This window comes from Triticum aestivum, chromosome 7B, assembly GCF_018294505.1.
Source record: "Triticum aestivum cultivar Chinese Spring chromosome 7B, IWGSC CS RefSeq v2.1, whole genome shotgun sequence".
NCBI classification, from domain to species: Eukaryota; Viridiplantae; Streptophyta; class Magnoliopsida; order Poales; family Poaceae; genus Triticum; species Triticum aestivum.
In genome coordinates this window covers 36,451,077-36,461,194 of record NC_057813.1, presented here as the reverse complement: position 1 = coordinate 36,461,194, position 10,118 = coordinate 36,451,077, and the positions used below count along the sequence as shown (strand labels likewise).

The 10,118-nt window shown below is 46.8% G+C and overlaps 1 long non-coding RNA gene across 7 annotated transcripts; it reads right to left on the bottom strand.

The window, feature by feature from the left end:
• Positions 1-1,293: 1,293 nt before the first annotated feature.
• LOC123158025 (uncharacterized) lies at positions 1,294-5,224 on the bottom strand. 7 transcript variants are annotated; one of them, XR_006479236.1, is made up of 5 exons: positions 4,735-5,224; positions 4,337-4,447; positions 2,327-3,665; positions 2,082-2,248; positions 1,294-1,492 (listed from the first exon to the last, which is right to left on the bottom strand). It is a non-coding gene; the product is annotated as an uncharacterized lncRNA (long non-coding RNA). The 7 variants fall into 7 exon arrangements; XR_006479237.1 differs by having other exon boundaries at positions 2,082-2,484; positions 2,700-3,665; XR_006479235.1 differs by having other exon boundaries at positions 2,082-2,484; positions 2,693-3,665; positions 4,735-5,223.
• Positions 5,225-10,118: the final 4,894 nt, after the last annotated feature.

Genomic DNA, 10,118 nt, shown 5'->3' with positions numbered 1-10,118 from the left:
TAGGCGCTGGTTCTTGGTCGTCTCCGGCATCGTCGTCCATACCGTCGATGTCTTCGGAGCCGAAGTCTAGCATGTCGGTTAGATCGTCGACAGTGGCTACTAAGTGGGTGATGGGTGGGCTTTGAATTTCTTCGTCGTCCGCATCCCAACCGTCCTGACCGCAGTCCGACCAGGGCTCTCCTAATAACGAGAGATACTTTAGCGAACTCAAGATGTCGCCGAAAGGTGAGTGCTGAAAGATGTCCGCAGCGGTGAACTCCATGATCGGCGCCCAATCGGATTCGATTGGAGGGGGCGCGGGAGGTTCAGAGTCCGGCGAGGAGTCCGGCACCTCGGAGTCACGAGCTTCATAAGGGACAAGGTCAGTGTTCGGCTCCATCACCGTAGAGGTTGCAGCCCCCGAGGCGGTGTCTAGCCACCCGTCCTCGATCTGCGCAGCCGGCTCCGAATTGAGGATCGGAGCGGACTCGTGTGCGGCCTCCAGGGCACTGTCCGGCTGCAGAGCTAAATCATGCCCATCGTGACAGTGCGGCGCGCTCCGCTGTGGCTCGAATCCATCGAAGATCAAGTCTCCGCGGATGTCAGCCGTGAAGTTCAAACTTCCAAATCTGACCTGACGGCCAGGGGCGTAGCTTTCGATCTGCTCCAGATGGCCAAGTGAATTGGCCCGCAGTGCAAAGCCGCCGAGTACGAAGATCTGTCCGGGAAGAAAGGTCTCAACCTGGACTGCGTCGTTGTTGATGATCGAAGAAGCACTACACCACAACACTACATCCGCGACAGTCAGGTTCGTTGGAAAAACAACTTCCCATGACAGACAGTCGGTTGGGAAAAACTATTGCCGACCGATCTTGTCTGTTGGGAAAAGTCCAGACGGGAAAAGCCTTTCCCGACCGACGTATCTTTGCCGATCGATCGCTTGTTGGCTTTGGGGCACTTTTCCCGACCGACATTCTGTTGGGCCTGCCATGGTCCTTTCCCGACCAACAGTCTATTGGGCCTGCCATGAAACTTTCCCGACCGACTGTTTGACAGAATTTGTTTTCCCGACCAACAGTCTATTAGGCCTTCCAGGAGGCTTCCCCGACCGACTGTGTGACAGGGTTTGTTTTCCCGACCAACTTTTCGTTGGCCCATGCATTAGCTTTCTTCGACAAACTATGAGATGGTTTTTTCGTTTTTCCCACAAACATCCAGTAGCCCTCAATAGCTTACATTTGCGTTACCAACAAAATATCAATTAAGTTTCATGTTTCATAACAATAATATGCATGCCCTGACAATAATAAACCATAACCAAACAATAACACATTAATTAATTTCAGATGTAAATAGTTCATCCATTACAATATGGTTCATTTTGTCAGACACAATGCGAGTTTACAAAATGATATATAAAGTGCATCTCCAACGATTCAGTCACCATTACACAAAATATCCCATTTACACAAACCACGGGCTTCATGTTTCCTCGTCCTCTTGCCTGTCTTTCCTACATAATGTAAAGTTGTGATTACATTCATAAAGACAATGGCACCATAAAAATTTATATAAAGCATAGCATTGAGAACAACTATTACTTCACAAGGCAAGCTAGTACCGAAACACCTACTAAGAAAGGCACTCCATTCAAGTTTAGGTAACCATGTAAAGGGGCATACTAAGCACTAGTTAAATTGTCCTTATATCTAGACACTATATTCATTGATAACAACAAGGCTTCTGTGAATATCAACAAGTTAAATTATACAAGGAGTTGTCCATTCGATGACTTTACTGTGACCGCATTAAAATTTAGAAAGTAGTTGGCAACATAACGAATGGTTTTAAACTAAAACTGAGAGCGACCTTCTCCGACATTAGCTCATTTTATGGAGCGTAATTGTATTTCTCACCAAAGACTAAACATAATGGGACAAAAATATGTAGGCATTACAGAATACTTCAGACTTTATTTACCGCGGTAACTTCTATAGCTCAGACCTCTAAAAGCAGCCAAGCTAGATACTACAACTACACTATACAAAATTTATCCATGTTCTGGTTCTTTTATCATATGATTAATAGATGCATCAAAATACCTCATAATGAGCTAGCAGGTCGACATATCCAGGAATTCCCAGGACACCATGTGCTGGAGGTTTTTGAAAATCCATTTCTGCAGCACAAAGCACATTGATGTTGGCAACGCTCCTGCATACCCTTTAGGTAGATAGGCAATGCTTACACACCATGTGTCGATTGAACCCTTCAAATTTCAGAGTGTCAATGGTGTCAAGTAGAAGTAACAAATGCATCTATAATATTCAATTGGTTAGGTACACACTTAAAACTTCAGAAAATCTCCAGAGATACAGACTTGTTCTATCTTCTAAGTGGTATCAGGACTGATACAAAATGTCCAACCAACTGTTCGACATTCAATTGTAACCTATCTTAGTATCTGAAAATGTAATCCGGTGAGCGTAAAATTTCCATCTCAGCCTGAAAAATTATTGTTCAAATCAGGGGAGAAGTTATTTGGAACAGAAATGGACCACGAGATAGTAGTATGAATGTACGTCGGTCTGATGGTGTATTTCTTTTCTTCATTCTAAGAAAAGTACAATCATGCTTGTGCTTTCATCCGCTAATCAAAAATGACTAATGAAAGGATGATGTATAGACGAGCGACCAGAAAAGATCTATCTACCTCTTACTTGACTACGACGCCATTGTGCACGAATAGAAGAAGCTTCTTGAAGAATCCTCGGTTCTTCCTCTTGTTTCAGATTCATGTACAGCTATTCGGTTGCACCCTCACATGTTAACATGTACATAGGTTTGATTGCTGAGTTCTCTATCGAATATTCTGCAATGTTATTGCACATAAATAGATGTAATCATTACACTTATTACAAAGAAAAATATAGTATCTCCCAAAGAAAATAATCATGGATTCATGTACAGCAATCATGTGTTTATTACACTTACCATCAAAGCATTAATCATGTATAATGCTGAAATAACAAAATAGGTACTTACCCTGGAACCACCAAAATCATGTATCCTGGATTTTGGTGGTTCCAGGATAAGTACCTATTTTATTACCAATCCTCAAACTTAACAAAGTAAGCAGCCTCACTTATTAATCATGGAGCTGGTCATCTTTAATGGCTAATATCTATTATGCAAAATTTATTTTAGATAGTCACCTACCACAAAGATAAATAAATAATCAAATCTACGTCAGAGGCGGAGGCGGGGGGTGCGAGCAGGGGTCAGACACCCCCCATCGCCTCGCCCCCCTGTGAGTTTTCATTACCTGGTACTGATATGAACTGTACGTATACGTAAAGTGCAAACCTGTTTTTTTTTAGTGTTTGACACTAATGGCCTAGCACGAATTTTCCAGCCCAAACGTCCAACGTGAGAAAGCATCCCTTGATGACCTGATCGCTTGTTGTACGCATCACAAAAAAAGACTACATGCATCGTGAGATCAAGTAGTCTGTTTCCTATCCTTCCGGTAATTTTGTTCGCGGGCATCATGGCTTCTAGGGCTGCTGGCTCCGTGTGCCCTACGTCGTCGTCTCCTCTGCCCGTCCGCAGCTGCGGCACAAGTCAGAGGCCACTCCACTCGTGTGGAGATTGAATCCACGATGAAGACCATGCCAGCTTGTGTTCTGCACCGGCATCATGCATCACAAGATCAAGTTCAAAGAATCTAGGTACATCACTGGTAAATAATATTTGTGAATTAATAAAATTCCGTTGAAGACAGTGGCGGTAAAATTAGAATATATGATTCTAATTTTACTCCTCGTTTAACGTTTCAAACAGTATGTATGAAGAGAAAGGATACAACAGAAACATATTCGTTTTTCCCCAGCCTAACATATTTGGTTTTCAAGCCCATTGCTTCTAGCTCAAACGTTATAGAAAATGCAAATCCACCTAACAAGCAACCGTTGTAGATGATAATTCCAACCCCAATCCTGTTGATATGCAACTGGTAGAAATGTAGTTTTTTTATATATTACCAGACATATATTGCAATAAAATCATATCAGTTCTACTTGAGGGACTATATTCTTGTGTTGTGTCTCTCAAACAATTATTATCTTCCTCGCCCCCCTCTTGTCTAAATCCATACTCCGCCCCTGATCTAGGTTCCATCAGTTGCATGCTCAAAGAATAAGATTTGGCATATCATTCATGACAAAATAGCCAGATAAGAAAAAAACAAGCAACCTGACATAATCTCAGTTACACATCGGAAGTGAGAATAAGCAAAAATAATGCAAGAAACCAGCAAATAGTATAACAAAACTCAAGATGTGAAAAAAATACTCACCTATCCAAATCCACTTGATGTGATGCAGGTATAAAAATCATCCAGTGGCCTTTTGTTAGTAGTTGAGTAATTGCCCAAACATCCACCAAACCTATGAAAGTTTGTTTGACCCTGCAAAAAATCATTATCCAATTTAGTCTGCTAACAATCCCATGATATAAATGGAGAATGGTAATAATCGATGGCTAGGGTTTGAACTTTAGTGCTTCAAAATCATTTTTATTCCATGTATCAAAGCAGCACAGATTTGTTTTGAAAGAGATCAATATGCAGAGAGGAGAGGGCACCAGCCATTGGGGCTATTGAAGGTTAAATCTGCGCGCGCGCGCAGAGAGAGAGAGAGAGAGAGAGAGAGAGAGAGAGAGAGAGAGAGAGAGAGAGAGAGAGAGAGAGCTTACTGATGTTGTTGCCGCTGTGGATGGCTAAGAGAGATGGGGCACCAACCACCGTGCCCCTAGTATCCAGAAGTTAAGGGAGTAGAGGCCGCACGCCTTGTTCCAAACCACCAAGGCCGAAGGGACCTTGTCCCGCTCAGATCTGCAACCCTGGGAGTGGGGAAGAGGGAGCTGCAAATGGGTTGGGGGCTTGGGGCGGTGGCACCATAGGAGGGAGGTGAGAGGTGACCTCACCGAGCGCTTGGGCACGAACAAAAAGTGCCGCCACCGGCAGCTGGGGAGGGCATCGGCGCCGCAGGACCACCTCCACATGGGAAATCAACAGCGATGTGGGGATGGTGATGGAGTGGTGGGAGGAAGAGATGGACGGAGTGGTGGAACCGTCGCCGGATACGAGCGTCGGCGGATGCGAGCGTCGTTGTCGCCGCTCAGATCGGAAGAGAAAGAGATAAGGGAGAGAGGACAGAGAGATAACGTTGTCGTGTTTTTTTTCTTGGGCGGATGATGTTTTAAGAGGTGGGCTGTGGTGGCGCGGCATGAATGTCACATCCTAGTTAGCCATGCATTAGAGTGTTGCATCATGTTTACTCTTTCATCAGAAACCTGAAATGGGGATGACAGAACCCCCAGTCCCCTCTGAATCCAATTAGGGTTTACTGAAAACTTTTTCAATGAACCTGAAATGCCCTTCTAAAATGCCCATCATTTTTGTCTTGGTTCAGAACCTCTGCCAAAAGTGGTGCACATTTTCCTAGGCCAGCTTAGGGTTTTTTAATTAAATCATAAATATTTGAATTTGGGCATTTAAAATTATATAAAATATTTAAATGCTCAAATATCTCCAAACTAAAATGTTTCATGTTGGAAATAATCCAACTATGGACCAGGAGTAGTTTGGTGATTTTAGGAGTAGCCTAAGTATTTTATTTAATTCAACAAAGTTGCAGAAGTATTAAAAAAACAGAAAACAGAAAGAAATGGAAAAACTTACCTGGCGCCTGCTCCCGGCCCACCTGCCGGCCCAGCCCAGCGCCGCTCCAGCGAGCTGCTTGCCGGCCAGGCAGGCAGGCAGGTGCCCGACGGCGACCGCAGCGCGCGCCACGCACCTGCTCGCCGCCTCGCCGCTCCCCGCGCCCGGTGACGTCGTGGACCGGCCTCCCTCGCTCCCCCGAACCCCCCAGACACCCCCTCTCCTCTCCAGCTCCTCCCCCTCGCGCTCCCCCGCCATGACCGACGCCACCATCGCCGTGCCTTCGTCGTAGCCGTGCTCCCCGCCGCCCGTGCGTCCTCTCATCGTGTCCAGGAGCTCCGCCGCTGTCCACTCCATCGAGCAAGCCGAGCCCCGAGCGCTCGCAACGCCCGAGTCCACCGCAACGACCTCGCCCGAACCGCCGTCGCCGGAGATCCCCTTCAACGCCGTCGTCGCTCCGGTCCATCTCCGGCCGCACCAAGGGCTTCGTCGCACTCACTGTGAGCTTAGCCATCTTCCCCTCCCTTCCGTTCTTGCTCCCGAGCCGTGTAGCGACCTCCCGGAGCTCAACCGCACCCACCGCCGTGGAGCTCGTCGCCGACGTGCTCCCGGTCATCCTCCGGCCACTCCACGGTGTCCATCATGCTCACCGTGTCACTTAGCACCTAGCTAGCCACTCCCCGAGCCTCACCGACCCCTCTAGCGTCAAGTTCGTCTTCGGCCGAACCCCGGTGGCCGCCAAAGTCGTCGCCGGCGCCAACTCCGGCCACCCCGACCCCAACGGACTCCACCAAGAGCTGCGGCTCGTCCTCAGCTCCACTCCGGTGGTCTCCGCGACCCATTTGGTGGCCGAAACAGCCAAAACCACTTCCGCCGCCGCGTCGGGCTCGCCGGCGGCTAAACGCCGGTGCAGCCGACCCGGGTTTGACCACGGGTGGGCCCTGGTTGACTCCCCTGAGTCAATGACAGGTGGGGCCCAGCCCTGTTAATTAAACAGGTTTAGTTTTAATTAAACTTTAATTAATTTAATCACCCTGACACGCGGGACCCACTGTCAGGTTTGACCCGGACGTGTTCCGTTGACCTGCTGACGTCACACTGACGTCAGGCTGACGCAATAATTGATTTTCTGGAATTAATCTAATATAGGAAATTCCAGAATATAGTTTAAACTTCAAAAATTCATAACTTTTATTCTGTAACTCCAAATCAGACAAATTATATATGAAAAATGATCAGAAAAATCCAATCTATCCATCTGTACTATTTTCATGCATGATTAAACAAGTTAACCTGATGTTTAATGCAGAACAAGGAAAACACTTTAAAGGCCATGTTTGAGTTTGAAATTTGAATCTTTGATTCAAATTGGTTCAAACCCTTCTGGTCTTAGTTGCATTAGCCCAACACACTCATATTGCTATGTTTCATGCATGCATCATATTGTTGCACATTGTTTGGTGATGGTTGTGTATCGGTGTTCTTTGCGGCAGGTTCTGCCTCCGAGGAGTATCGTGATTACCCTAACGAAGAACCGTATCAGTGCATCGAACCATCAGGCAAGCAACCAACCATTTGATCATATCGATACAATCCCATGTTCTCGCTCCTGCTCTCTTTTACTGCATTAAGACAACGCGTTTCAAACTGCTGTGTGCTACGGTAGTTGAACCCACTTCCTCTGCATGACCTGTCATTGCCACAGTAACTAGATGAAACCCACTAGCATGTGTAGGAGTTGATTGAGCCATATGTATGTGTTGTTCCTACCTTGCTATGCCTGCTATGCTTAGAGTCGTGTCAGGTCTGGTTCATCTGGGTGATGGGCTAGAGTGAAATGATTATGTCGGTAATGAGAGTGGTGTGGTGAACACGATTTGGTAAAGGTATCGATGAGAGGCCATGTAGGAGTACATGGTGGGTTGTTTCATTGAAGCCGACCTTAAGCACTGAGATCTGTATGTGTGATTTAAGAATCAGCTACTACCATGCATTGGGCCCGAAACCAATGGACCCTCTCGGCTTCTTATTCACCCTAGTTCTCCGTCCAGGAGTTGCAAGTAGTTTCTGGTGTTTGTAGCCTACTGGAGGCCGTGGACAGCGCTGACCGTAGGGGTGGGCTGTGATGCGGTAGGTACGTGGCCGGGTGTACCGAATACCCGTTAGGTATCTCGGGAACCCTGTTCACATCGTTCGGGGCCGTATGGGAAACCTCGGCCGGACTCCCTGCGGATGGAACCTGGATAGGCGATAAACCTGGACTGGAGGCTTAGGTGATTAGGTAGGTCGTGGCCGACACCCACGTTGGGCTTCCGCTTGAAGGTTGCCGAGTACATGTCGTGTAAACGACGGTAAGTGGTGAGAGCGTGTATGAAGAAGTACACCCCTGCAGGGTTATCATGATCTATTCGAATAGCCGCGTCCGCGGTAAAGGACTACTTGGTTGCCTATACAGTTCATAGACAAGTAAATGGAAACTACTAAAAGCCTCAAGATAAGTGTGAGTGCCGAGGATGGCTCTTCCGTAGGAAGACGGAGGTGGATCCTCGGTAGTGTATTGAATTGGTGAGTAGTGGACTCGTGTGCGCAAAACCATTTCAAGTTGGAGTCTCGTAGGTTAGCCTAGCCAAGAGTCAAAGCTGGCTTGCTGCAACAACTCCACCAACCCTTCTTGATAATATGCATGTATGTAGGATCTGATGTAAGTCTTGCTGAGTACCTTTGTACTCATGTTGCTATAATTTACATTTTTACAGAAGACGCTGCAACCCCTTCTGATGGGTTCTACGTAGACGTTGACATCAATGAGTAGGCTAAGGCCCAGGTGGTGATCCTGAGCTTGTGAAGGACCACGTAGTATAGCTAGGCTTTCCAAGCCTCTTTTATTTTACTAGTTGTCTGTACTCAGACAAGTTACTTCCGCTGCTGGTTTGTATGACTGTATGACTTGAATGCTGGGTCGTGTGACCCGTACCTTTGTGTATGTTATGTATGGCTCTCTGAGCCTTAAATAAAGTACTTGTGTCATAGAGTCATGTTGTGATGCCTTGTTGTATTTGCACATATCGAGCATATTGTGTGTATGATTGAAATGCTTGGTATGTGTGGGATCTGACTATCTAGTTGTTTATCCTTAGTAGCCTCTCTTACCGGGAAATGTCTCCTAGTGTTACCGCTGAGCCATGGTAGCTTGCTACTGCTCTGGAACACTTAGGCTGGCCGGCATGTGTCCTTCTTCGTTCCTGTGTCTGTCCCTTCGGGGAAATGTCACGCATTGAGTACCGGAGTCCTGTTAGCCCGCTACAGCCCGGTTTACCGGAGTCCTGCTAGCCCAGTGCTACAGCCCGGACCCACTTGCTGATGACCGACACGTTCGTTGCTGGGTCATGGATGCCTGTCCCTGTAAGTCTGTGCCACTTTGGGTTTACGACTAGTCATGTCAGCCCGGGCTCTTTATCATATGGATGCTAGCGACACTATCATATACGTGAGCCAAAAGGCGCAAACGGTCCCGGGCAAAGGTAAGGCGACACCCGTGGGGATACCGTGCGTGAGGCCGCAAAGTGATATGAGGTGTTACAAGCTAGATCGATGTGACATCGAGTCGGGGTCCTGACAGCGTTGGCATCAGAGCCGGACTGCCTGTAGGTTCTCCAAGCCAAACTGGTCGATGTTGAGTCTAGAAATTCTTTAGTTATATGTAGGGGAATTGTTTGTGGGTTGGAACGTAAGGCTCTTTTTACTCCTTTATCTTATGACATTCTGATCTGAGTCAGTCTATTCTTCCACCGGGGGTTAAGGAATTAGGATCTATTCTCTCTATCAGGATCACGTGTTACTAATCAGTAGTACCTTATAGGGTTGATGGATACAAGCCTAGTTCAGTTCTACTACCACGTTATGTTGTTAGGATGGATTCAGAACTTTGATATGATGATGTTGAGTGTGTATGAAATCCTTTGTCAAATGTCTCAAAATCCTTCTTGAGCATTTACAGCTGTTATGCTGCCGAAATTTTGCTAGAAATTCTAATGCCTTTGCATTATGATTGTGCTTTCAGATGGCCACTCGCGACCTCAATCAAGTGGTTCGCCTGACTCGATGCCTAGATGTACCCGGCCATACTGCCATGTTGGTCAGGGTAATGACTGAGGCTGGATACCGTTGGTATCCTGAGTACACGGTCGAAGAGCAATTCCGAGACTTTAATCAAAGCCAGTATCTCTGCACTGTCAGGATATTTCCATCTTATCCTGGGTCCACCGAGCCCCTTCACTGCTCCTATGGACTCGGGGTTACTATTGAGATGGCTGTGCAGGACGCCGCCTACTCTATGATGACCATCATGCGAGTCAGATCTGGTCTATTTCGGGACTCTGATTTCCGGTATATGCCAGGATCACTTCCGGGAGCACAA